Consider the following 27,483-nt stretch of genomic DNA (forward strand, 5'->3'; position numbering starts at 1 on the left):
TTCTTTCAGATTATGTCAGGTTCTCCAGAGAAACTTACCAATCTCTTACTTCGAAGGTAAAAGCTTGTCTGCCAATGTTCTCAGACAAATGAGGGAAGCAGGCTAGAAATACCAATATTCAATACATCAATTTCCACTTATTCCTCCTCTTTCAGTACATTACCCCTGCCCTCATGGTGTCCAGGTTCCTCATTCCAGAAAATCTGTTTCATTTTTGGGGGGGGATTGAATTTTCAGTTTTCTTCCAGGATGGGGGAAGAGAATCTGGGGGACTAAGTACCATGTAAAGAGATTTTCAATGAATCCTTCAACTAATTTCTCCTGTTGTCTCATTCCCATTTCACAAAGGTATTGGAAGATGTTTCAGGGTAAGCCAGGTTCCTTTTCAATTTACACCATTATTAATTTCAGGATTCAGTAAAGAAGTACTCATTCTTCTTCTCTTCAGATTTCTAAACCTAAAATTTCCAGTCCCTTCCATTTCCCTCCCGTTTCCTTTGTCTTTTGTTCCCATTGTGGATTTATAACTAAAAAACCAAAAACCTTTGTTATTTTAGTGGAGTTTTGAGAAAGAGTGAAGGTAAATCTGTGTTCAATGAACCATCTGACTATAGTTAACGATATACAGTAGTCCCCCCTTATCTGCAAGGTATATGTTCCAAGACCCCCAGTGGATGCCTGAAACTGTGGATAGGACCGAATCCTAGATATACTATGCTCTTTCCCATACATACGTACCTATGATGAGGTTTAACTTATAAATTAGGCACAGTAAGAGAATATCCAAATTTCCAGTATCACTACTCTTGTGCTTTGGGACATTATTAAGTAAAATAAGGGTTACTTGAACACAAGCACTATGATACCAAGACAGTCCATCTGATAACCTAGATGGCTATTAAATGACTAATGGGAGAGATATGCTGGACAAAGGGATGATTCACATCTTGGACAGGACAGAGCAGGATGGCAAGCACACTACTCAGAACAGCTCACAATTTAAAAATTATGAATTGTTTATTTCTGGAATTTTTCATTTAATATTTTCTGACCGTGATTGACCATGGGTAACTGAAACTGCAGAAAGCAAAACCATGAATAAGGGTATACTTATAAGAAAGCTGTTAACAGAATACATCCTAAGAGTTCTCACCAAAAAGAATTTTTTTCTTCTTTTCTTTTTACTGTATCTATATGAAATGATGGATGCTAACCAAACCTACTGTGATAATCATTTCACAATATATGTAAATCAAACTGTACCATCATGCTCTACACCTTACATTTATACAGTGATGTATGTCAATTATTTCTCAATAAAGCTGGGAAAAAAATCTACCATCTTTAACTGGAAGCACCCACATTTATTTAGATCATATCTGAAATCCAATACTAAAATCCAGGGTCAGATCAAGCCACAAAATTCCAAAAAGCTATCTTGGTGATAATAGTATCAGTAAAGTTAAAGTACACTGTCTACTATACTTTCCCCCAGCCTTTAAAATTTGCCACAAAGCTGAGAAAGAAAAAAGTATAATATTCTAATAACCATTAGGTGTTGATGTCCAATGGTAGCTGGAAGGTTAACTTCAAGGTTTTGCGATGTTTGTTATTGTTTTAAAGAATGGTAAGAGTAACGGAGGTGGCACTCATTGAAATGCATTAGCATATGCTAAATGACACACCCACAGGCACCAGAACAGTTCCAAGGCTAACCATAAAAGGCCAAAAAGTGGGCGGCAGCCCATATCCTGGAAATCCCCATCCCTTCTCCAAAATAGTTGGAATAATCCTCCCACTTGTTGGTCTATGAAATTACCCAGCCCATAAAAACTAACCACCCCGTATTTTGGGGCTGCTCTTGACTTTTGAGATGGACTGCATTCTGTCTATGGAATGTGTATCTCTCTAAATAAATCCACGTCTTACCTATCAAAAAAAAAAAAAAAAAGAGTAATGGAGGTGGGGAGACATAGGGATGGACTTGAGGAGAAGCAAATCACTTCTTTTCAAAAGTTATTTTTCTAAATGTTTTCCACTGGGTACCATTTTCCTTACTGTCTTTAAGTTTCATAAAGAAAATCTATTTTGTCCCGCCCCTCAGGCTCCTTTTGGGTGGCGGGGCTGGTTGGGTCTCTGCTGTGCTGAGGCTGCTGGGTTTTGCTTTACTCCCAGCCTCACTGGCTCTGCTGGCAGACTTCCTGCTGACAGCCAGATTCCTAGACCCTGGGCTGCTACATTCCATATACAGGAATTTTACTCCCTGGAGTTATGCAGTACAGAGTTTGAAGGACTGTATGAATTGGTCCTTCCCAGAAATAAGCAGCTAAACATTTACTATTTTGGAGTTTAAAGCATGCCATCATCGAAGTTTCAAAAAAGGACTTGTATCATTTTGTCACTTTCTATTCTATTTATTCTCTCTCCGATGATAGGTTTAAAAATGGGAAGACCAAATAAAGCTACTTTTGGAGATCCTTTTGGACTTGATCTTCTTCCAGAACTTCATTGATGAACTACTCACTTGGTGGAAAATTTTGATTCCCCAAAGAGTGGCACAATCAGCAGTGAAACAAATATCAAGAATTTAAAGCTGTTGAGATCACTATGAAACCCTCCAAAACCTCTGAACCTTACCTGGGAGAATTGTCACTTCTGAATTATTAGTTACATGTATTTTATTACAGTTGGTACAGAAATCTACAATTTGGTGGAACCATCTAGTCTTGGAGCTTTGGGACCCTAGAATAGCCAGTAATTATCCACAAGGGAGACCCAGCCCCCGAGATGACAGTGGCTCCAGCTTTTACCCTGAGAGTTCTCAGTGTCCTTTGGTCATAGAAACTCACATGAAACAAATGCACTCAGCTTCAATTAGTGTACTAGTATTAGCCCTATCTTGGTACACACCTGATTCAAATGATGAGAATGAGGAAACTACTGATGACTTAGTACCAACTATTTTGGATAAAGATCATATATATAACCTGAAGCAGAAAAGAAAGAGGAGTAAAATGTTCTTTTGTGAAGGTAATACAGAAATTAGTGAAGATTTACACAATAAATTTCTTAGGTGTCTACTAAAAACAAGAGTTGTTAATTGTGAGAATTTAAGTATTTATAAAGAAGTTAAAAAATAAACTGCTCCAAAAAAGGAAGGAAGGAAGGAAAGAAAGGGAGGGAGGGAGAGAGGAAGGGAGGGAGGGAGGGAGGAAAGAAGGGAGGAAAGAAGGAAGAAATCTATCTTAACTAATGAATAAATGAAACTTTTGAAAGTTTCTTAGTACATATATTACACTGACCCTTCACCAGGCAAAGAAAATTCTACAATGGAACAGTATTCTAAGAAAGTAAGCTTAGGAGTACATGGAACAAGGAAAATCTGGGGTCACTTTCCCTCAGGACTTGGGCTTCTATCACCAGTGTAAATCAAACATCTAGTGGTCTCTAGGTTATAAAAGACAACTAAGTAAAGAATGGATGGGGGATTGGAGGATTCCCTTATAACATGTACCCAACTTTGATTGTTATTTCTCTTGTCTACCACCTCTGGCATGTGACTGTCAGGTAACAAGTGTTGGTCTAGATAATGACTACACAAAACTTACATGCCATGAAGAAATGGGAATACAAACAGCCAAGCAGATTTTCTTCTCATAAACAAGCTTAAAATCATGAATGAAATCACAGTACTGCTCAAGTAAAACAATTCTTGTTTCACTAGAACACCATACTGAGAGTCAAGAGAAGATTCTTCCCCCGCGCCACTCACCAAATTAGGAAATCACATAGAAGAATATTTTCCCCACAAATCTGCTCTCTCCCTTGTACTCCTCCTTTCAGAAAATGGTACTATCATTTAGTTGTTGAAATTATAAACTTGGCTATCATTCTTAACTTCTTCCTCCCACCTTCCTTCCTTCAGTCACCAAAAACTGTGAGTTCTAGCTTTTATATAGCTGTTAAACCCATCTGTTTCTATATCTCAAGTCCCTGCCTCCCATCTATCCTCCATAACGTAACCAAAATTATCTTTCTAAAATGTTAATCTTTTCATGTCACTCTCTTGCTTAAAACCCATTTCACTAGCTTTAAGAATTTTTAAAAGTGCACATATTTAAGGGGAAGAACAAAAGCAGTAACAGATTTCCAAGAGTTCACTGTCATGAGTATATACTTGGGAAAGGGCCAAAGGAAAAGATATGGATTAGTAAAATGCCAGGAGGAAAGAGAGAAGCAGCAGTGGGGGCCAGGCTGTGATTAAAGCCAATGCTAAAATTAAAGGCGGCATAAAAACTATTTTTAAAAATGAGTAAATTGCCTTTGTGGCACATTAAAATTGTAATATTACTTCACACAATAACTTAGATTTTTCAATTCAATAAATATTTAATAGAGCTTCTACTACATGGAAGGCTTTGGGTTATCCACTTATTTGCAATAAGCCACCATTCCAAAAACTTGTCACAATTCCACTTCCCCCATAGCGTACCCACAAGATAACACCTTCTCTGACTTCACTTTAGTTACAAAGTATTTATGGATGGAATAATATGATGTCTGTAATTTGATTTAAAATAATTCTGGGAAGGGAGCTAGTGGGGGGAGGGGAAAGATATAACAAGATTAGCAAAATGTTCATATGCTGAAGTTGAATAATGGGTACGTTGGGGTTCATGGATTAATTATATTATTCTCCTCACCTTGTGTATTTTGAAATTTTTCTATGATAAGAAGTAAAACTAAACCAAAAAATATTAAAAGAAAAAGCGACCCTAGTGCTAAAACACAATGCTTTTTTCATTCAGCAAGGTTTCATACAGGATAGGAAGGTAGATTTTCATATTTCAGGCATTGCTTTGATATGATTTTGAACCACAATTAGAAAGGTTATTCTTTCAAATTTGTGTAACATAAAGACTTATACCAAAAATTAAAGAGAAAATGTATGAGAAATCAAAGTTTATTTTCTTAGGTAACAGCTTCTGCAACTGACATATAGAAACCACATTTGCTTTAAGAAAGCCTGAGTAGTGGGCTTTCCCTGTGGTGCAATGGTTAGGAATCCGCCTGTCAATGCAAGGGGCACAGGTTCGAGCCCTGGTCCAGGAAGATTCCACGTGCCGCAGAGCAACTAAGCCCGTGTGTCAAAATTACTGAGCCTGCACTCTAGAGCCCACGAGCCAGAACTATTGAAGCCGTGTGCCACAGCTACTGAAGCCTGCGCGCCTAGAGCCCGTGCTCTGCAACAAGAGAAGCCACCACAATAAGAAGCCTGCCCACCACAAAGAAGAGTAGCCCCCACTCACCCCAACTAGAGAAAGCCCGCGTGCAGCAAGACCCAACACAGGCAAAAAAAAACCCCGAGTGGCCCCATACTTGCATTCTTTTGTTCCTCGATCCATTATAGAAAAAAAATTTTTTTCTTAAAGTTAGTATCTATTTCACAAATACTTGATTTTAAGTAGTCCTGGTTGATATTATAGGATAAGCTACAGGGCGTTTTGTACTTCCAATAATGAAGTTTTTATGAATATGATCATGCTGTTCTCCATCTCTAAAACTACCCTTGGTTTTGGTTATAATGCCCTACAGCAGCAGTGGGGGGTGAGGGAGGGATCACAGTTCAGGCGGTAATGTGACCGATGGGGAGCAATAGGGAGCAGCAGATGAAGCTTCGCTCATTCGCCCGCCACTCACCTCTTGCTGTGCAGCCTGGTTCCCAGCAGGACCGGTACCAATCTGGGGCCCAGGGGTTGGGGACCCTTGGCCTACAGCAGGGTTTCTTAACTTCAGTACTACTGACATTTTGGGCTGGATAATTCTTTGTTGTAGGGGGCTGCCCTGTGCATTGTAGTATGTTTAGAAGCATCCTTGGCCTCTAGCCACTGATGCCAGAATCAATGCTGCCCCCAATCAGTTTTTGACAACCAAAAATGTCTCCAAATATCTACGGGCTGGAGGTGGGGGGTGGCAAAATTACCTCCTCTTGAGACCACTGCCCTCCAGCAATTAGACAATATAATTTTTGCTTACTTAAAAAATACCCGGGACTTCCCCAGTGGTGCAGTGGATAAGAATCCACCTACCAATGCAGGGGACACGGGTTCGATTCCTGGTCCGGGAAGATCTCACATGCCATGGAGCAACTAAGCCCGTGCACCACAACTACTGAAACCCGTGCGCCTAGAGCCCGTGCTCCGCAACAAGAGAAGCCACTGCAAGGAGAAGTCCATGCACAGCAATGAAGAGTAGCCCCTGCTCGCCACAACTAGAGAAAGCCCCACACAGCAAGGAAGACCCAATGCAGCCAAAAATAAATAAAATTAAATCTTAAAAAAAAAAATACCCTTACTTCATAAATACATTTTCCTAATCTAAGAGAGTAAGACACCCTGGAATGTGTGGATATGTTGCCATCATTACTTACAGGAACAGCTTCCTAGTCGCAGAATCATAGAAGTGTCTTAATGATCTAGTTTGATGTTCTCAGTATGGACCACAGCCCAGATCTGTGGCTGTATATTCAAGAATTTAGGAGTTTTCTATAAAACGTTTAAAATTTTCTGCAGTTACCACGGATGATCTTTGAAAATTTGGGTCATCTGAATGAATACTTTATAATTAAGTGTTGCCAGGATATTTGTGCCCATATTTGTATTTACCAACACAGGAAATCATCAATTTCCCTCACTATCCTAGGCTAATGAGAAAAGTAGAGAGGCAGGCAATACAGTTGAGCCAGTGAAGGCCAAATGATATCATGATACACTAAATCAAAGATTTATAATAGTTTTAATAAAAACAACATGTCAGGAGAATTAAATTAGCATCTCATGCACTGTAGTCTAGGTAGCCCAATGCAAAAGAACCTATAGTGTAGCAAGGAATAACATATTCACATGGGAAGCAGCATTTTAGTTTCAGCAAACCATTATCATTCATCATGCTGATGTTGTTAATACACTGGTTTTGTAGTTTTGTTTGTACTACACTTGTTTTGGTTTTGTAGCTCTACATGGATGTAGCAGAGGGAACTTCTTATTTAGCTTCACGTTTGTCTACACTAAAGCTGAGTACATAATTAAAAACAACAAGTTTGAATATTCCTTTGAAAGGATCTGCACAATACTCAAATTTGAAAATTGCTGATCGAGTCCACTGTCTTCATTTTACTCAGAAGAAACTATAGTCCAGTGGTATTAGTAACTTGTCCAAAAATCACACACCTAACCACTGGCAAAGAGAGCATTACAACTATAGGTCATCTCATGCACCAATTGTTATTGTATACCTCAGTGTCCTGTTTAAACAACATAGTTAAGTAAACATAACTGGAAGTTTTTTCTTTTCGCGTACCACATTCTAAATTGAACTTATAAACAGTGAAATAACTCAGTATTAGAGATACAGTATAAACAGACTATAGCAGTACATTATTTTACATGTATTTGCCTACAAAATAAGACTGAGCTATAATTCTATTAAAAACTAAAAAAGAGTATATGGATGTTACTCTTGATCATGAGCCGTCCCAAAATTCAATCCTCCAATCCCACACCTCGTAAGGCTTCTTGGCATTTTAGAGGTTGCTTAAATGTTGCATTTTTTTTTAAACTATGAAACATTAGAAAAAGTTTTCTAACAATAAGGAATTGTTACATTACCAATAGTATGTTCATGTAACAGAACACTTGAATAAAGATAGTGACCATTTATTAAATGATACTGTATATCAGATTTTGTGTTAAATGCTTCATATGATCTCATTTAATCTTTACAACAATCCTATAATTTATCTCCATTTTACAAATGAGGTTTATTTTCCAACTCATGTGTTAAGTTGAAAAGTCCAGAATCAAAGTCTGATTCTAGATTCCGAACTTAAGCTTTATGAAAAACTGCCACGTATTAAAATTCTCATGTCAGTGTCACATGAAAAGATATTCAATGTAATGCTATGCGATAAAAACAGCTTAGAAATAACATATACAGGAAAAGTCAGGAAGGTTCTATACCAAACTGTTAAAAGTGAATATATCACTAGGTCTTATTTTCACACAATTGCATTTTCTAATTTATTTGTAGTGAATAAATATCACTTGCTACACAACAACAGAGTTTTAAATAATAAAAATCAAACCAGCCAACAGACTTAATCTGGGCAACCTAGTCATTCAGGGCAGTCTTGGCAACAAGACCCCCATGCTCTAGTTACAAATTATGACTTAGGTTCCAAACAGCTTAAAAATAAAAAAATCATCCTTTCCCTGTTTCTTATACTAGGTAGTCTCAGTGAGGATTTACCTACAAATAAGCAAAAAAAAAAAGAAGAGAAAAGAAAAAAAAAAAGCATGTCATTTTACAAATTTTCTTCTCAGTGTTTAACATCTTTCATGTGATAATTATTTAATATATGGCAGTTTTCATACAGCTTCCCAATGACACAATTTGAGAATTATGCAGGAAATTTTATAACTGCATTAAATGTTAATCAAAAAAAATTAAATGTTTTCAAAAAAAATACTGTATTTGTGAAACTTATTAGCTAACCATTTAAATGGAACATTCCTTTCATTGTGCTTTTAAAATCCATTTACTTCTGAAAGAAGCCTGTATTTGCTCAAAACAGAAGTCTCAGATAAGCCTGTGATGACAGAACTTATTTGCCTTTAATAGTTGATTTTAAGCCTTGGTTTTGAGGCAACAATGTAAGCAATCATATTAGTAATACAGAACAAAAAGGAAAGCATTAATTTGGTAATGTATAATACTAACCTGTGGGATTATTTGTGTGAATTTAATTAAACCTTTCTGCTCTGATCTACTTCTCATTTCACTTTTAGAAACAGAAGGTGACATCAGATAATCTTAGTGCAGTCTAACTGCTAGGATATAAAACTATGAAGATGCCTAAAACTTTAAAAGTCAGACAAGTTTTTCCTGAAACAAAAATCAAAGTACTCAGAAAATACAAATATTTGATTAGCACTAGACTACCTTTACCACACAGTTACGGTAAGTCAGGTCTTCCTTGTTTTATTAGTTTCTTATTCTTTCTGTAATAAATTACCACAAAATTAGTGTTTTAAAACAACACATTTATTCTCTTACAGTTCTGGAGGTCAGAAATTCGAAATAAGTCTCACTGGGCTAAATAAAGTCAAGGTTTCAGTAAGGCTAGTTTCTTCTAGAGGCTCTGAGACAACAATCTGTTTCCTTACCCTTTTCCACTTCTAGAGGCTTCCTCCATTCCTTGGCTCATGACCCCTTCCTCACATCACATCTACCACTAACTTTCATCTCCTGTTTCCCTATTATAAGGACCCTTGTGATTATATCAGACCCATCTGTATAATCCAAAATAACCTTCCCAAAGAGTTTAAGAGTAGCAAAGATTTGTCATTCAGCTGTGAGGTGTGTAACTATATTGCATCAAGTCTCTGGAACTAATGAAGCTAAGTATTTCACCTTCTGCTACCTAATGCTTAAAGGCATTTTTCTACTTGATAACAAGTGACAGCAATAAAAGGCAACCTCATTGCTTAATGCTGTTATGAGCTAATCACAGATACCCTAGATCCAAAAAATACTTCACTGCATTCAACATCCAATAAGGCCCAAGGACAAATGGTTATACATTTTCAGTCTTTTCAACTGTTTAGGCATAACAGAAAACAGTAAATAATATATCCTCTCGTGTGTGCTGCATGTTCTTCACTAGCTTGTAACATATATAACATATAAAAACCCTATGTAAAAAAATTACTGCAACTTTTGCTATTTTAAGCTATCTTGATATTACTACACTTTTGTATGAGTGTTAAAGACATTATTAGAGCAACATTATGCAGCTTACAAATAGATATTGTTTTTAAATTTGTAAATAAGTTGTAAGGAAATTTAGATACTATCAAGCCACAGTTGCTATTTCAGATGAGAGCAACCAAAAATGTAGGCCTTCCTCTGCACCCAAATCCCAATTGAGGATTATGATATCTGCTAGGAGGGGCAGTTCACCTGCATTTCTCTTACTTCCACCTCTTTGTTGCAGAAGCTCTGTAAGAGACAAGAGCAGCTGAGAGGTCTGGTCCTCACTTCTTCCAGCCAGCCCCCACTTGTGGGACAGAAGTTCTACCACAGCAGGCAAGCCAGGAACACTGGGATCCCAACTGCCCTTGTCCCAGCTTGCTCATATGGTTAAAGTTTCTGCAACAGAAGACACCCAGAAGACCAAGCAGCAGTGTCATTCCAAGAGAAGGGGCCACTAGCTCACTTCCTACTCAAGGCAGTGGCAGAGGTTTAGCCCAGGGGTAAAGGCAGGACAGAAAAAGAGAGAAAGCTCCAAAGTGTTCCCCAAGGGAAATGACTTTATTTGGAACACAGTGTGGGAAAGTTAATAGTGAGGGCACTACAGAAGATAATAGAGATTTTGGTGGTAAGCAATTAAGAGACTGGTAAATCTTTGAGAGTAACAAGCTAGAACAGCTAGAATTTTACTAGGGAGAACCAGGGAAAGAAGCAGCTAAGAAGAGTCCTCCTGAGAAAAAAACCTCAAAGACTGGCTGCAAAATTACACCTGCAATGAGGCCCAATATTAATTGCATCAGCCTGTGGAAGAAATTATGTTACAGGGAGTACTGATAATGAGCTAATTATAATGATAATGAGCAATTAGTGGAAGCTAACAGATGGGTGTGATACCTATAGAGACAGACAGCTAAACAAAGAGAACAGAGAAAGAGACAACCAAAGACAGCCCTGCTAAAACCACCATCATCCTAGGATGATTCTGTGCATGCCAAAGACTGTGACTCCTGATCAGTAGCTACACACTATAGGGAAAGTAGACTTCACTAAAATGGTCCAGCCAAGCCACTAAACAAATAAACAAGTAAACAACAACATCCAATTTGGTGAATGTGTGGGAATTGGGGGTGGAATCATATCCTCAGTTGCTACAATATGTTATCTAAAATATCCAGTTTTTACTATATATAAAATAGATAACTAATAAGGACCTACTATATAGCACAGGGAACTCTACTCAATACTCTGTAATGACCTATACGGAAAAAGAATCTAAAAAAGAGTGGATATATGAATATGTATAAATGATTCATTTTGCTGTTCAGCAGAAACTAACACAACACTGTAAATCAACTATACTCCAATAAAAATTAATTTAAAAAAATAAAATAAAATGTCCAGTTTTTGGTAAAAAGTTATGAAACATGCAAAGAAACAGAAAAGTATGGCCCCTACATAAGAAAAAAGAGCAAGCAACAGAAATTGCCTTTGAAAGAGTTCAGATGTTGGACTTAGCAGGCAAAGACTTTAAAACAACTATTATAAATATGTCTAAAGAATTAAAGGAAAAAAATGCTTTAATAAAGTAAAGGAAGCCCTGATAATTTCTTGTCAAATAGACAATATCATTAAGATATAGAAATTATTTTAAATAATGGAAATTCAGGAGTTGAGAAGTACAATAACCAAGAAGAAAAATGCATTCCAGGGACTGAATGGTAAATATCAATTAGCAGAAAAATCAGCGAACTTGAATATAGATGGATAGACATTGTACAATCTGAAGAACATAGAGAAAAAAAGAAAGAACACATACGAACAGTCTCAGAGAAAAGTGGAAAACCATAAAGCACTGTAACATATACATGGTGAGAAGAGAGAAGAAAACTTTTTTCACAGAAGTAGAGAAAAAACATTCAAAGAAATAATGGCTAAAAACTTACCAAATTTGATTAAAACAATCTACATTTCCAAGAAGCTCAACAAATTCCAAGTAGGAAAGCACGAAGAGACATCATACATATACAAGACACATCATAGTAAATATCTTGAAAGCAGCAAGAGAAAAACAACTTCTCACTCACAAGGAAATCCCAAAAAGATTACACCAGATTTTTCATCGAAAATAATGAAGGCTAAAAGGCAGTGTGATGACATATTCAGAGTGCTGAAACCCAAAAAATACGTCAACCAAGAATCTTATATTCAGGGGACTTCCTTGGTGGTCCAGTGGTTGAGACTCTGCGCTTCCACTGTGGGGGGCATGGGTTCAATCCCTGGTTGGGGAACTAATATCCAACATGCCATTTGCTGCAGCCTCTCCCCAAAAAAATAGAATCTTATATTCAGTAAAACCATAAACCATCTTTCAAAATGAAGACAGATAAAGACATTCCCAGATAAACAAACACTGAAAGAATTCATTGCTGAGAATTCATTGCTAGCAGACCTGCCTTACAAGAAATAGTAAACTATTCAGGTTGAAAGCATATGACCCCCAAAGTAATTCAAATCCACTTTAAAAAATCAAAGATATAATATAAATGCACATTTCTTCACCTCTCAACTATTTAAAAAGCAATTATTGAAAATATAAAACAATATGTATACAGTTGTATTATTGAGCCTGCAACATTTAGGAATGTAATATATTTGATAACACAGCATAAGATAAGTAAGAAGAAGCAAAGTTGTATTGGAGTAAGGAAATGACACCAAAAAGTTACTTGAATTCACAGAAAGGAAGATAACAAATGATAAATAATAAGATTTAGTATAAGAAACTCTACAAAAAAACTTGCTTCCATTCTTCTCTCTGCTTCTTTAAAAAGCATAAAATTATATAATTATTATTACACTATTAGGTTTTTAACATACATAGCTATAATATATATGATAACAATAGCACAGAAGGGGAGGAGGAAACAGAGCTAAATTGGAGTATATATATATATATATATATATATATATATATATATATATATATTTTTTTTTTTTTTTCCCAGTATGTGGGCCTCTCACTGTTGTGGCCTCTCCCGTTGCGGAGTACAGGCTCCGGACAAGCAGGCTCAGCGGCCATGGCTCACAGGCCCAGCCGCTCTGCGGCATGTGGGATCTTCCCCGACCGGGGCACGAACCCGCGCCCCCCGCATCGGCAGGCAGACTCTCAACCACTGCGCCACCAGGGAAGCCCCGGAGTATATTTTGATGTTTCACTGGAATTTAGTATAAATCTTAAGTAGATTTTGGCAAGTTATCTGTGGTAAGCCCTGAGCACTAAGAAAATGATTTAAAATAAAATTAGTAAGAATAATCATCAAAGGAATTAAAATGTAACCCTAGAAAATATTCACGTAATGCAAAAGAAAGCAGTAAAGAATAAACAGAAGAAGAGGAACATAAGACATCACATGCTGGGCCATAAAACTAGCATCAATAAATTTAAAAGGACTGAAACCATAGAAAGTACATTCTCTGACCATAAAAAATACAGTCAGAAATCAATAATAGAAGGAAATTTGGGAAATTCACAAATTTGTGGAAATTAAAAAAACTTCTAAATAACTAATGGAACAAAGAAGAAATAGCAAGGGAAATGAGAAGATACTTTGACATGAATGAAAATGAAGACACAACATAACAAACTTATGGAATGTAGTAGCTAAAGTGGTGCTCAGATGGAAACTCAAATCAATAACCTAATCTTCCACCTTAAGACCACACAGTGTATGATTCTATTCAAGAAATGTCCAGAGTAAGTAAATCCATACAGGAAGTAAACTACTGGTTACCTAGAAGTGGGAGGATTGAGGGTGAAATGGGTATACGGTTTCTTTTTGAGGTGATGAAAATATTTGAAAACTGACTGCAGTGATGCCTACACAACCCTATGAATATACTAAAAAATATATACTTTAAATGAGTGAATTGTATGGTTTTAAATTATAACTCAATAGGCTGTTAAACACAGTCAAATAAATAAATACAGATAGTACATTACATCAATATCAAGACCTTTTTTTTCACATGTTAACATCTGTGAAATCAAAATGCATCTACCTTCAATGGAATCTCTCACAGCAAAGCAACAATTGGACACAGTTGTCATTGCCTGTGCAAGCAAGAACTTAGTTTTCATGGAGTATCTGCAACTCCAACCTCTTTACTTCCTTCAACAAATCACTAAATGTTCATTTTAGAAAGAAATATGGTCCTTCTGTTGAATGGACATTCCACTGACACTAAAATCAAGAAAGTGCCAACCTAGAGATTATCATACTAAGTGAAGTTAAGTCAGACAGAGAAAGACAAATACTATATGATACCACTTATATGTAGAATCTAAAAAATGGTACAAATGAACTTATTTACAAAACAGAAACAGGCTCAAAGACATAGAAAACAAACTTTACCAAAGGGGAAGGAGGGAAGGATAAATTAGGAGTATGGGATTAACAGATACACACTACCATATGTTAAATAGGTAAACAACAAGGATTTACTATATAGCACAGGGATCGATATTCAGTATCCTGTAATAACCTATAATGGAAAAGAATCGAAAAAAAGGGCTTCCCTGGTGGCGCAGTGGTTGAGAGTCCACCTGCCGATGCAGGGGACACGGGCTCGTGCCCCGGTCTGGGAAGATCCCACATGCCGTGGAGAGGCTGGGCTGTGAGCCATGGCCGCTGAGCCTGTGCTCCGCAACGGGAGAGGCTGCAACAGTGAGAGGCCCACGTACCGCAAAAAAAAAAAAAAAAAAAGAATCAAAAAAAAGATTATGTATATAACTGAATCACTTTGCTGCACACCTGAAATACAATACTGTAAATCAACTATACTTCAATTAAAAAAAAAGAAAAGAAAGTGCCAGCATCAAAAGGTATAGAACATATGTCAGGAGCTTCGAAGAAAACTCCAGAGACAATAGTGGAACATTTTCTAAAAACACAGGATGACACTGTATAGAAAAATATGGATATCCACAACTCTGGGTAAAAAAAAAATGATTCCCAAGACTGGGGCTCTGAATATTAAGAAGTTTTAAGGTTACCTTAAGCAATTTATTTCACTTATGTATTCCTTTTTATGTGTGATATGTAATTTTTATATATCTAAATAAAATTTTCAATGAGCATGAAATTTTGCATGATGAAGCATTATGTCATAGTTCAATCATTTTTTAAAATGCTACATAAAATAATGGTGTATTTTACAACTAATGGCATCTTAGAGGCAATTAAATACGGTATATTAGTAACAACAATCAATGTGAGCGGACTAAAATTCATCATTTAAGAGGCTAAAATTATCACCTTGCTAACTGAGTTCCTATAATGCACAGAGTTCAATGTTGATTTGCCTAATTCTAATTTACTGGAATTCTAAAATGAATATTAAAGGCTAGATTTATTGAAAGGTTTTTAAATCAAGAAATGAATTACCAGAATCCCGAGTAGAGAAATTCTTCAGAACCTATTATTACTGACTATAAAGCAGATTTTTTTTTAAAACCTATTTTTTGGTTTGTTTTTTAAAATTAATTAATTATTTATTTTTGGCTGTGTTGGGTCTTTGTTGCTGCGCACGGGCTTTCTCTAGTTGTGGCAAGCGGGGGCTACTCTTCATTGTGGTGCGCAGGCTGCTCATTGTGGTGGCTTCTCTTGTTGCAGAGCCCAGGCTCTAGGCGTGTGGGCTTCAGTAGTTGAGGCTCGTGGGCTCTAGAGCGCAGGCTCAGTAGTTGTGGTGCATAGGTTTAGTTGCTCCACGGCATGTGGGATCTTCCTAGACCAGGGATGGAACCCGTGTCCCCTGCACTGGCAGGCGGATTCTTAACCACTGCACCACCGGTGAAGTCCCTATAAAGCAGATTTTTAAAGAGAACATGTCTATCTTGCAACCTGGGCAAGAGGGGTGAATTTTTATAATACCAAAATGACATCAGAGTCAAGTAGCTTCATTTAAGAGGATTCTAGGATTCCAGAGATAGAATGTATGAAAGATTCTATGGTAATTTTATTTTGAGCAGAAATAAATGCAATTTTAAAAAAGAAAATTATAAGTCATTTTTTTTCCTGTTTTCTTCTCAGGATCAAAAATTGACTACTCTTTATTTCCAATCTTCTTCTTTCCCCTTAGAAAATTTTCACTCTAACAGATAGTACATGTCATTTTAAGAGTCTTAGCATTCTCTATGTTCCCTTAGAGGTTGTTTTTTTAAGTTGATCTGATCATCTAGCATGTGCCTAAATTAAAAGAACCTAACAAGAAGAAGACAAAACAACCAGTACAATCTCTCCCAAAATTAAATAGACTTCTGTCCATTCATACACTTTGTTTTAATTCCTATGACACCTCTGAATTTTAATTTTCATTTTGCAGATAAGAAAACTAAACTTCAGAAACTTGGTGATTTGATCAAAGTCACTTAAAAAGTGGGGGAGGGGGAGAGAATCAGCACAAATCCTAAACCCTTATTTTCATTCTTTATAAATTTATCAGAACTGGGACTTTCCTGGAGGAGCAGCAGTTAAGAATCCACCTGCCAATGCAGGGGACACAGGTTCGAGCCCTGGTCCGGGAAGATCCCACATGCTGCCAAGCAACTGAGCCTATGTGCCACAACTACTGAGCCTGCGCTCTAGAGCCCACGAGCCTCAACTACTGAGCCTGCGTGCTGCAACTACTGAAGCCCGCACGCCTAGAGCCTGTGCTCCTCAACGAGAAGCCACCACAAATGAGAAGCCTGAGCACCGCAACAAAGAGTAGCCCCCGCTTGCCTGAACTAGAGAAAGCCCACATGCAGCAACAAAGACCCAATGCAGCCAAAAATAAATAAAATAACTTAACTAAAAAAAATCAGAACTTAATGTGCTAGAGACAAAAGAGGTAAAAAGAACTGATTTGAAACAAAAATGCACAGACACAGTCAAATCAAAATAGATATTTTCATTCCCTTCATAAAACTTCCAACTCAGCTCCTTTTTCAACAAGCAAGAATTCACACTGTCCTATACTAACTCTGGGTCTCTATAACTGTGTCTCAGTTTTCTTATCTGTAAATTGCAGGTAATATCTTTCCTAGGAAACCTCAGTGCTGAGAGGACCAGCATAAACAGCAGAAGGAAAACTGTTTTAATTTGGAAACCCCTGAAGTTCTAAACCAACGTAATCCATTAAAATAGTTTTAAAAAACATAAAATAATCCGAATTTCAAAAAAATAATACTTTTTAATACAGAATCTATAACTAATCTGTAATGTCAGAAGCAGGTTAACTGCCGTTCTGTGGCCAGAAGCAGAAAGAAATTAACTGCAAAGAGGCACAAGGAACTTCTGGAGCAATGGAAATATTCTATGTGACTGTGGTGGTGGTTACATAGATTTATATGCTTGTCAAAACTCAGTAATTGTACACTTAGGCTTAGTTCATTGCATAGTAAATTATACCTCAAAACAATTGATTTAAAAAGGAACAGAAGCCACAGAATCAAGGCCAGGTGCTTTAGAAGAGTTCCCCCAACCCCCCCACCCCCCACAAGGAACAATCTCTTGAGTAACACTTTCACATCTACTGGTTTTTGCTAAAGTATTTGAAAAATTGGTTCCGGTGAACCTAGGGGCAGGACAGGAATAAAGACACAGACATAGAGAATGGACTTGAGGACACATGGACGGGGAAGGGTAAGCCGGGATGAAGTGAGAGAGTAACATTGACATATATAGACTACCAAATGTAAAACAGATAGCTAGTGGGAAGCAGCTGTCTAGCACAGGGAGATCAGCTCAGTGCTTTGTGACCACCTAGAGGGGTGGGATAGGGAGGATGGGAGGGAGACACAAGAGGGAGGAGATATGGGGATATATGATATGTATAGCTGATTCACTTTGTTATAAAGCAGAAACTAACACACCATTGTAAAGCAATTACACTCCAATAAAGATGTTAAAAATAAATAATCATCCAGGATTATCCAGGTGGGCCCAATCTAATCACGAGTCCTTATAATCAGAACCCCATTCCCAGCTACAGAGACCCAAAGAGATGGCAGTGTGAAAAGAACTGGACCCCCATTGCTGCTTTTGAAGATGGAGGAAAGGATTATGAGCCGAAGAACATGGGTGGCTTCTAGAAACTAGAAAAGGCAAGGAAATGAATTCTCCTGTAAAGTGTCCAGAAAGGAACACAGCCCTGCTGACACCCTGATTTTAACCCAGTGAGATCCACATAAGATTTCTGACCTACAGAACTGAAGCTAATAAATTTATGCTCTTTTAAGCCACTAAGTTTACAGTAATTTCTTACTGCAGCAATAAAATCTAATATACTTAGGGACTTTTTCTATTACTGTCTGTGTCTGCTTGAGGGTGGGAACTCTATCTTACTTTAAATTGTATTCCCAGTAACCTAGCATTGTTCTTGTCTATAGAGATGCTCAGTAGTATTTTAGAACTGATACATGTGCATTATTTAATTACAAAGATCCTACTACTATAATTAAAACATTTTTCTTCAATTCAGAACTGGCAACATGAACTGCTTTCATTCCTCACCAGTCATTTCAGGCACAGAGATCTATTAATACTTGTTTACTTCTTTTGACTTGTCTCCTTTTATTAACAGGTAAGTACTCACTCACTATGACACAGTCTTCTCATGGAACTTAAGGTATGTAGCTTTTTTTATCCATGTTCCTGTCCTACCACCTATATCAATATTTTTAAAATCATATATATTGTCATTAGGAACATATTTTTAGTTCTATCTATCCCAATATCCATTAAGAACTACAGTTAACCCTTAAACAACATGAGTTTGAACTGCACAGGTCCACTTACACGTGGAATTTTTTCAGTAGTAAATACTACAGTACTACCCTATCCAAGATTAGTTGAATCCAAGGATGCAGAACCACAGATAAAGAGGAACTGCGTACATGGAAGGCTAACTAACTACTAAGTTATACAGGGATTTTCCACTGCATAGAGGATCAGTGGCCCTAACCCCAACTTGTTCAAGAGTCAACTGTATTTTATTTATCTATAGTGTTTTTAATTTAGGTATCCTGAGTATCTGACAAAATAAATTAGTACTAGAAGTTCATCTCCTGAATCAAGGTTTTAGAAATATTCAGAAGGTACAAAGTACCATTTTATAACCCTCTAAAATTGATGTTATTTTCCCATCTTCAGAGGCATGGTCAATACCGTAGTTCACAATGAGATCAGCTAACATTTCTGAGGCCATAATATGTGCCCACCTTGTGGTAATTGTTTCACAAGCATTCTTTTATTAAAAATTTTTATTTATCTTTTGGCTGCATCGGGTCTTAGTTGTGGCACGCGGGATCTTTCGTTGTGGCATGAGGGCTCTTCGTTGCAGTATGCAGGCTTCTCTCTAGCTGTGGCACGCAGGCTCATTAGCTGTGCCATGTGGGTTCAGTTGCCGGGTGGCATGTGGGATCTTAGTTCCCTGACCAGGGATCGAACCGATGTCCACTGCATTGCAAGACGGATTCTTAACCACTGGACCCCCAGGGAAGTCCCAAGCATTCTTAACCTTCACAATGACCCTTTGAATGTGATTCTATTACCCCCAATGGGTTGGGGGTGGGAGCTCAGAGGTATTAAGTATCTTGCCCAAGATTAATTATACAGCTCAAAAGTCGTGGAGTTGGGAATTCAAATCTATTTCTAAAGAGTAGAAAGAAGTGAACTTTTCAGATCAATACCTATATAGCTCATTCTACTAATCAAAAATGGAATTTGGGAAAAGTCAACCTTCACACTTGACAAAGAGTTTTCAGAGTGACAGGTACCCATGAAGGTATGGCAGTGGTTATCATAAAATACCAAAAAGTACCATCATTTGAAAGTGAGAAAAGGTATCTAGCCATAACTTCATCTTCTTTGTACCTTAGAATCTGTTTTCTAGGATGAAGACAGGTCAGTACATCATATGTCACTACTATCCATCTTTCTTATCAACTGTTACTTCCATTCTTTGAGAGACAAAAAGTAGAAAGATTCTAAATTTCAGGCTCATTTTATGGTTTAAGATTGGTTCCATATGCAACTCATTTTGTTCAACATCTTCTGATATTTCTCATGACTAATGGTTAGCACTTACACAGGCTTAAAAATGGAGTGCAAAATGTGAGCAATATTGATCTTCACTTCTCTAATTAGCTCTGCGATCGTAGGTCACTTCACTAAGTTTCTGGTCTTTGCACTCTGCCTGGCATTCTACTGAATGCAGTACAGTAGTAGAAACACAGAAGGAATTAGAGTGTAATTTAAAAGCTTCCGAGGGACTCTGAATCTCATTCCTATCACTTAACTAACTATACAACCTTGGGTAAGTCTTAGTTGCCTTATCTGTAAAATAGGGACAAAAATATCTACCACCTACAGTTCTTTTGAGGGTTAAATTATTAAATACATTTTTTAAAATGCACCTAAAACAATGTCTGGTGCTAAGTAAGTACTCATTAAATATTCCTTTCTTTCTCTTTTAAAATATATTTTATTGAAGGATAGTTGATTTACAATGTTGTGTTAGTAGTATTCCTTTGTCTTAAAGTGTGACTTTTAAGTGTTAAAACCAGGTTTTTCAGCGAGCCATTTCTTGAATGAAGATTTAAAAGTTTTGTAGGATTTAAAGATAATGTAATGTCAAGGGTATCTTAATCTACATGGGCTGCCATAATAAAAATACCACAGACTGGGTGGCTTAAACAAAAGGCTTATTTTTCACAGTTCGGGAGGCTAGAAGTCCCAGATAAAGGTCTGATGGGGTTGGTTTCTCGTGGTAACTTTCTTCCTGTAGATAGCCATCCTCATGCTGTGAGTTCTAGCGTTCCTTCCACTTCTTATAAGGGTGCCAGCCCTGCTGGATTGAGGCCAGACCCTTATGACTTCATTTAATTTTTATCGCCTCCCCACAGGCCCTGACTCCAAATACAGTCACATTAGAGGTCAGAGCTCCAACGTACGAATTTTGGGAGGACACAAACATTCAGTCCATAACAAAGAGTATTACTGTATTTTTGTACTGAGGGGCTTTTATTTTAAAGCAAATTTTATAGACCTCATTCAAACCTCATGCAAAGTTTCTGCAATGAATAGAAATACTATTATCCTACATGCAGACTCGAGGAACAGACATGGAAAGGTTAAGGAATATAACATTAACAATACAACTGAATAGAGGCAGAATTACAAATAGAATTTGAGCCTTTTAACTTTGAAGCTCATCCTATTAAATAACATTGCATTTTTCAAACTTCTATTTCTACATGTTTTATCATTGTCCTCTCTCACATTACTTCTAAAATCTGTCTTAAAATTCTTTCAACAGAAATTTTAAGTAATATTAAAGAAACGGAAGAGTTGAAAAAAATGAAGTTCTCAAAGCCAAGGAAATAGATTAAACAGAGCCACGAAAATCAGTTTAATTAACCTTATGGTTTTGTGATTTCTTCTTTTAGAGAAAGCCAAAAAACTGGCACATTCAGCAAAGTCATTGGCTTCTTTCTTGACCAACACTCATCAAGGATGCTAATCCACCCACGGGCAAGTTGGAGTTAGATAATTATTTCCAGAAGCTAAAAGTTGCCTATTCATGCTTGCAGAAAACAGGAATGTATTACTTTAATAACTATATTTCACTTCCTCTGAGTGGCAGAGATTTTATAAACCATCTCTTTGAGAATCAAATAATAGACCATACCTTTGGTCATGATACAGCATGAAGGTTACGTCAAATAACATTCTCATGGGGTGGGGGTATGCACTTCTTTAGTAGGGAAAAACACTGGCTTATATGTGATCGGTATCACTCCTCACACTACTTTGGCTATGCATTAAGTTCCTTCCCTCTTTTTAGAGATTTTTTTAAAACCCATAAAACGAGGTGATGTGATTACAATTTTTATGGCTTTTTAAAAATACTTTTACCCTTTAGCATTGACATGCAGGCTGGCACCTCCTAGAAAAAGTGAGAAGCTTCCTCTTCAAAAATAGCAATTTTTACAGGGCTTTCTGTGCTTCTGGGGAGCAGGGGAAAGAGAAATAGAATCACATTGTACTTCTCTCTACCTAACCAAATTAAATATTCTTTCTTTTTTTTTCCTGAAATGATGTTTGTACTCTGTGCAATAATGTTGTACCTCCCTGAGTTTCTTCAGATGGAAGGGGTGGTGGTGGTAGTAGTGACTTTTTTTGTTCTAACATCTTTATTGGAGTATAATTGATTTACAATGGTGTGATAGTTTCGGCTGTATAAAAAAGTGAATAAGCTATACATATACATATATCCCCATATCTCCTCCCTCTTGCGTCTCCCCCCCACCCTCCCTATCCAACCCCTCTAGGTGGTCACAAAGAACAGAGCTGATCTCCCTGTGCCATGCGGCTGCTTCCCACTAGCTATCTATTTTACACTTGGTAGTGTGTATATGTCAATGCTACACTCTCACTTCATCCCAGCTTACCCTTCCCCCTTCCCGTGTCCTCAAGTCCATTCCCTACGTCTGCATCTTTATTCCTGTCCTGCCCCTAGGTTCTTCAGAACACTTTTTTTTTTTTGATTCCATATATATGTGTTAGAATATGGTATTTGTTTTTCTCTTTCTGACTTACTTCACTCTGTATGACAGACTCTATCTAGGTCCATCCACCTCACTACAAATAACTCAATTTCGTTTCTTTTTATGGCTAATATTCCATTGTATATGTGTGCCACAACTTCTTTATCCATTCCTCTGTCAATGGACACTTAGGCTTCTTCCATGTCCTGGCTATTGTAAATAGAGCTGCAGTGAACATTGTGGTACATGACTCTTTTTGAATTGTGGTTTTCTCAGGGTATATGCCCAGTGTGGGATTGCTGAGTCGCATGGTAGTTCTATTTTTAGTTTTTTGAGGAACCTCCATACAGTTCTCCATAGTGGCTGTATCAATTTACATTAACACCAACAGTGAAAGAGGATTCCCTTATCTCAACACCCCCTCCAGTATTTATTGTGTGTAGATTTTTTGATGATGACCATTCTGATTGGTGTGAGGTGATACCTCATTATAGTTTTGATTTGCATTTCTCTGATGATTAGTGATATTGAGCATCCTTTCATGTGTTTGCTGGCAATCTGAATATCTTCTTTGGAGAAATGTCTGTTTAGGTCTTCTGCCCATTTTGGGATTGGGTTGTTTTTTTCATATTGAGCTGCATGAGCTGCTTGTATATTTTGGAGATGAATCCTTTCTCAGTTGCTTCATTTGCAAATATTTTCTCCCATTCTGAATGTTGTCTTTTCGTATTGTTTATGGTTTCCTTTGCTGTGCAAAAACTTTGAAGTTTCATTAGGTCCCATTTGTTCGTTTTTGTTTGTATTTCCATTTCTCTAGGAGGTTAGTCAAAAAGGATCTAGCTGTGATTTATCTCATAGAGTGTTCTGCTTATGTTTTCCTCTAAGAGTTTTATAGTGTCTGGCCTTACATTTATGTTTTTAATCCATTTTGAGTTTATTTTTGTGTATGGTATTAGGGAGTGTTCTAATTTCATTCTTTTACATGTAGCTGTCCAGTTTTCCCAGCACCACTTATTGAAGCGGCTGTCTTTTCTCCATTGTATATTCTTGCCTCCTTTGTCAAAGATAAGGTGATCATATGTGCGTGGGTTTATCTCTGGGCTTTCTATCTTGTTCCATTGATCTATATTTCTGTTCTTGTGCCAGTACCATACTATCTTGATTAGTGTAGCTTTGTAATATAGCCTGAAGTCAGGGAGCCTGATTCTTCCAGTTCTGTTGTTCTTTCTCAAGATTGCTTTGGCCATTCGGGGTCTTTTGTGTTTCTGTACAAATTGTGAAATTTTTTTGTTCTAGTTCTGTGAAAAATCCTATTGGTAGTTTGACAGAGATTGCATTGGATCTCTAGATTGCTTTGGGTAGTATAGTCATTTTCACAATGTTGATTCTTCCAATCCAAGAACATGGTATATCTCTCCATCTGTTTGTATCATCTTTAATTTCTTTCATCAGTGTCTTATAGTTTTCTGCATGAAGGTCTTTTGTCTCTTCAGGTAGGTTTATTCCTAGGTATTTTACTCTTTTTGTTGCAACAGCAAATGGGAGTGTTTCCTTAATTTCTCTTTCAGATTGTTCCTCATTAGTGTATAGGAATGCAAGAGATTTCTGCGCATTGATTTTGTATCTTGCTACTTTACCAAATTTATTGATTAGCTCTAGTAGTTTTCTGGTAGCATCTGTAGGATTCTCTACATATAGTATCATGTCATCTGCAAACAGTGACAGATTTACTTCTGCTTGTCTGATTTGTATTCCTTTTATTTCTTTTTCTTCTCTGCTGTGGCTAAAACTTCCAAAACTATGTTGAATAATAGTGGTGAGAGTGGGCAACCTTGTCTTGTTTCTGATCTTAGTGGAAATGGTTTCAGTTTTTCACCACTGAGAATGACCCTGGCTGTAGTTTGTCATATACGACCTTTACTATGTTGAGGTAAGTTCCCTCTATGCCTACTTTCTGGAGGGTTTTTATCATAAATGGATGTTGAATTCTGTCAAAAGCTTTTTCTGCATCTACTGAGATGATCATAGGCTTTTCCCCTTCAGTTTGTTAATATGGTGTATCACATCGATTGATTTGCGTATATTGAAGAATGCTTGCAATCCTGGGATAAACCCCAGTTGATCATGGTGTATGATCCCTTTAATGTGCTGTTGGATTCTGTTTGCTAGTATTTTGTTGAGGATTTTGGCATTTACATTCATCAGTGATACTGGCCTGTAGTTTTCTTTTTTTGTGACATCTTTGTGTGGTTTTGGTACCAGGGTGATGGTGGCCTCGTAGAATGAGTTTGGGAGTGTTCCTCCCTCTGCTATATTTTGGAAGAGTTTGAGAAAGATAGGTGTTAGCTCTTCTCTAAATGTTAGATAGAATTCACCTGTGAAGCCAGCTGGTCCTGGGCTTTTGTTTGTTGGAAGATTTTTAATCACAGTTTCAATTTTAGGGCTTGTGATTGGTCTGTTTATATTTTCTATATCTTCCTGGTTCAGTCTCAGAAGGTGGTGCTCTTCTAAGAATCTGTCCATTTCTTCCAGGTGGCCTATTTTATTGACATATAGTTTCTTGTAGTAAACTCTCAAGAACCTTTGAATTTCTGCAGTGTCAGTTGTTACTTCTTTTTCATTTCTAATTCCATTGATTTGAGTCTTCTCCCTTTTTTTCTTGATGAGTCTGGCTAATGGTTTATCAATTTTGTTTATCTTCTCAAAGAACCAGATTTTAGTTTTATTGAGCTTTGCTATCATTTCCTTCATTTCTTTTTTATTTATTTCTGACCTGATCTTTATGATTTCTTTCCTTCTGCTAACTTTGGGGGTTTTTCGTTCTTCTTTCTCTAATTGCTTTAGGTGTAAGGTTAGGTTACTTGAGACGTTTCTTGTTTCTTGAGGAAGGATTGTATTGCTATAAACTTCCCTCTTAAAACTGCCTTTGCTGCATTTGTTTGTAGGTATTTTTTGATTTCTTCAGTCATCTCTTGGTTATTTAGTAGTGTATTGTTTAGCTTGCATGTGTTTGTATTTTTTACAGATTTTTTCCTGTAATTGATATCTAGTCTCATAGCGTTGTTGTCAAAAAAGATACTTGATACGATTTCAATTTTCTTAAAATACCAAGGCTTGTTTGTGACCCAAGATATGATCTATCCTGGAGAATGTTCCTTGAGCACTTGAGAAAAATGTGTATTCTGTTGGTTTTGGATGGAATGTCCTATAAATATCAATTAAGTCCATCTTGTTTAATGTGTCATTTAAAGCTTGTGTTTCCTTATCTATTTTCCCCTTTTATGGTTGTTAGCATTTGCCCCATGTATTGAGGTGCTCTTATGTTGGGTGCATAAATATTTATAATTGTTATATCTTCTTCTTAGATTGATCCGTTGATCATTATGTAGTGTTCTTCTTTGTCTCTTGTAATAGTCTTTATTTTAAAGTCTATTTTGTCTGATATGAGAATTGCTCTGCCAGTTTTCTTTTGATTTCCATTTGCATGGAATATCTTTTTCCATCCCCTTACCTTCAGTCTGTATGTGTCCCTAGGTCTAAAGTGGGTCTCTTGTAGACAACATATATATGGGTCTTGTTTTTGTTTCCATTCAGCTAGTCTGTGTCTTTTGGTTGGAGCACTTAATCCATTTACATTTCAGGTAATTATCGATAAGTGTGTTCCTATTACCATTTCCTTAATTGTTTGGGGTTTTTTAATTGTAGGTCTTTTCCTTCTCTTGTGTTTCCTGCCTAGAGAAGTTCCTTTAGCATTTGTTGTAAAGCTGGTTTGGTGGTGCTGAATTCTCTTAGCTTTTGCTTGCCTGTAAAGGTTTTAATTTCTCTGTCAAATCTGAATGACATCCTTGCTGGTAGAGTAATCTTGGTTGTAGGTTTTTCCCTTTCATCACTTTAATTATGTCTGCCACTCCCTTCTGGCTTGCAGAGTTTCTGCTGTAGGATCAGCTGTTAACCTTATGGAGATTCCCTTGTATGTTATTTGTTGTTTTTTCCTTGCTGCTTTTAATATGTTTTCTTTGTATTTAATTTTTGATAGTTTGATTAATATGTGTCTTGGCGTGTTTCTACTTGGCTTTATCCTGTATGGGACTCTGCACTTCCTGGACTTGACTGACTATTTCCTTTCCAATATTAGGGAATTTTTCCACTATAATCTCTTCAAATATTTTCTCAGTCCCTTTTTTTTCTCTTCTTCTTCTGGGATCCCTATAATTTGAATGTTGGTGCATTTAATGTTGTCCCAGAGGTCTCTGAGACTGTTCTCAATTCTTTTCTTTCTTTTTTCTTTATTGTGCTCTGTGGTAGCTATTTCCACTATTTTATCTCCCAGGTCACTTATCCGTTCTTCTGCCTCAGTTTTTCTGCTATTGATTCCTTCTAGAGAATTTTTCATTTCATTTTTTGTGTTGTTCATCATTGTTTGTTTGCTCTTTAGTTCTTCTAGGTCCTTGTTAAACGTTTCTTGTATTTTCTCCATTCTATTTCCAAGATTTGGGATCATCTTTAGTATCATTATTCTGAATTCTTTTTCAGGTAGGCTGCCTATTTCCTCTTCATTTGTTTGGTCTAGTGGGTTTTTACCTTGCCCCTTCATCTGCTGTGTATTTCTCTGTCTTCTCATTTTGCTTAATTTACTGTGTTTGGCATCTCCTTTTTGTAGGCTGCAGGTTTGTAGTTCCCATTGTTTTTGGTGTCTGCCCCTAGTGGGTAAGGTTGGGTCAGTGGCTTGTGTAGGCTTCCTGGTGGAGGGGACTGGTGCCTATGTTCTGGTGGATGAGGCTGGATCTTGTCTTTCTGGTGGGCAGGACCACATCCAGTGGTGTGTTTTGGGGTGTCTGTGAACTTATTATGATTTTAGGTTGCCTCTCTGCTAATGGGTGGGTTTGTGTTCCTGTCTTGCTAGTTGTTTGGCACTGGGTGTCCAGCACTGTAGCTTGCTGGTCTTTGAGTGGAGCTAGGTCTTAGCATTGAGATGGAGATCTCCGGGAGAGCTTTCACCGTTTGATATTACATGTAGCCAGGAGGTCTCTGGTGGACCAATGTCCTGAACTCAGCTCTCCCACCTCAGAGGCACAGGTCTGACA

General features: G+C 37.2%; 1 protein-coding gene and 1 pseudogene across 1 annotated transcript in view; one reads left to right on the plus strand and one right to left on the minus strand.

Annotated features, from left to right (window-relative positions):
* Positions 1–27,483, minus strand: part of MCU (mitochondrial calcium uniporter) — a 216,723-nt gene that overhangs the window by 122,132 nt on the left and 67,108 nt on the right. The window lies entirely within an intron of this gene.
* On the plus strand, positions 2,357–3,140 carry LOC136136533 (glycoprotein endo-alpha-1,2-mannosidase pseudogene; annotated as a pseudogene).

This window comes from Phocoena phocoena, chromosome 16, assembly GCF_963924675.1.
Source record: "Phocoena phocoena chromosome 16, mPhoPho1.1, whole genome shotgun sequence".
Classification (NCBI taxonomy): domain Eukaryota; kingdom Metazoa; phylum Chordata; class Mammalia; order Artiodactyla; family Phocoenidae; genus Phocoena; species Phocoena phocoena.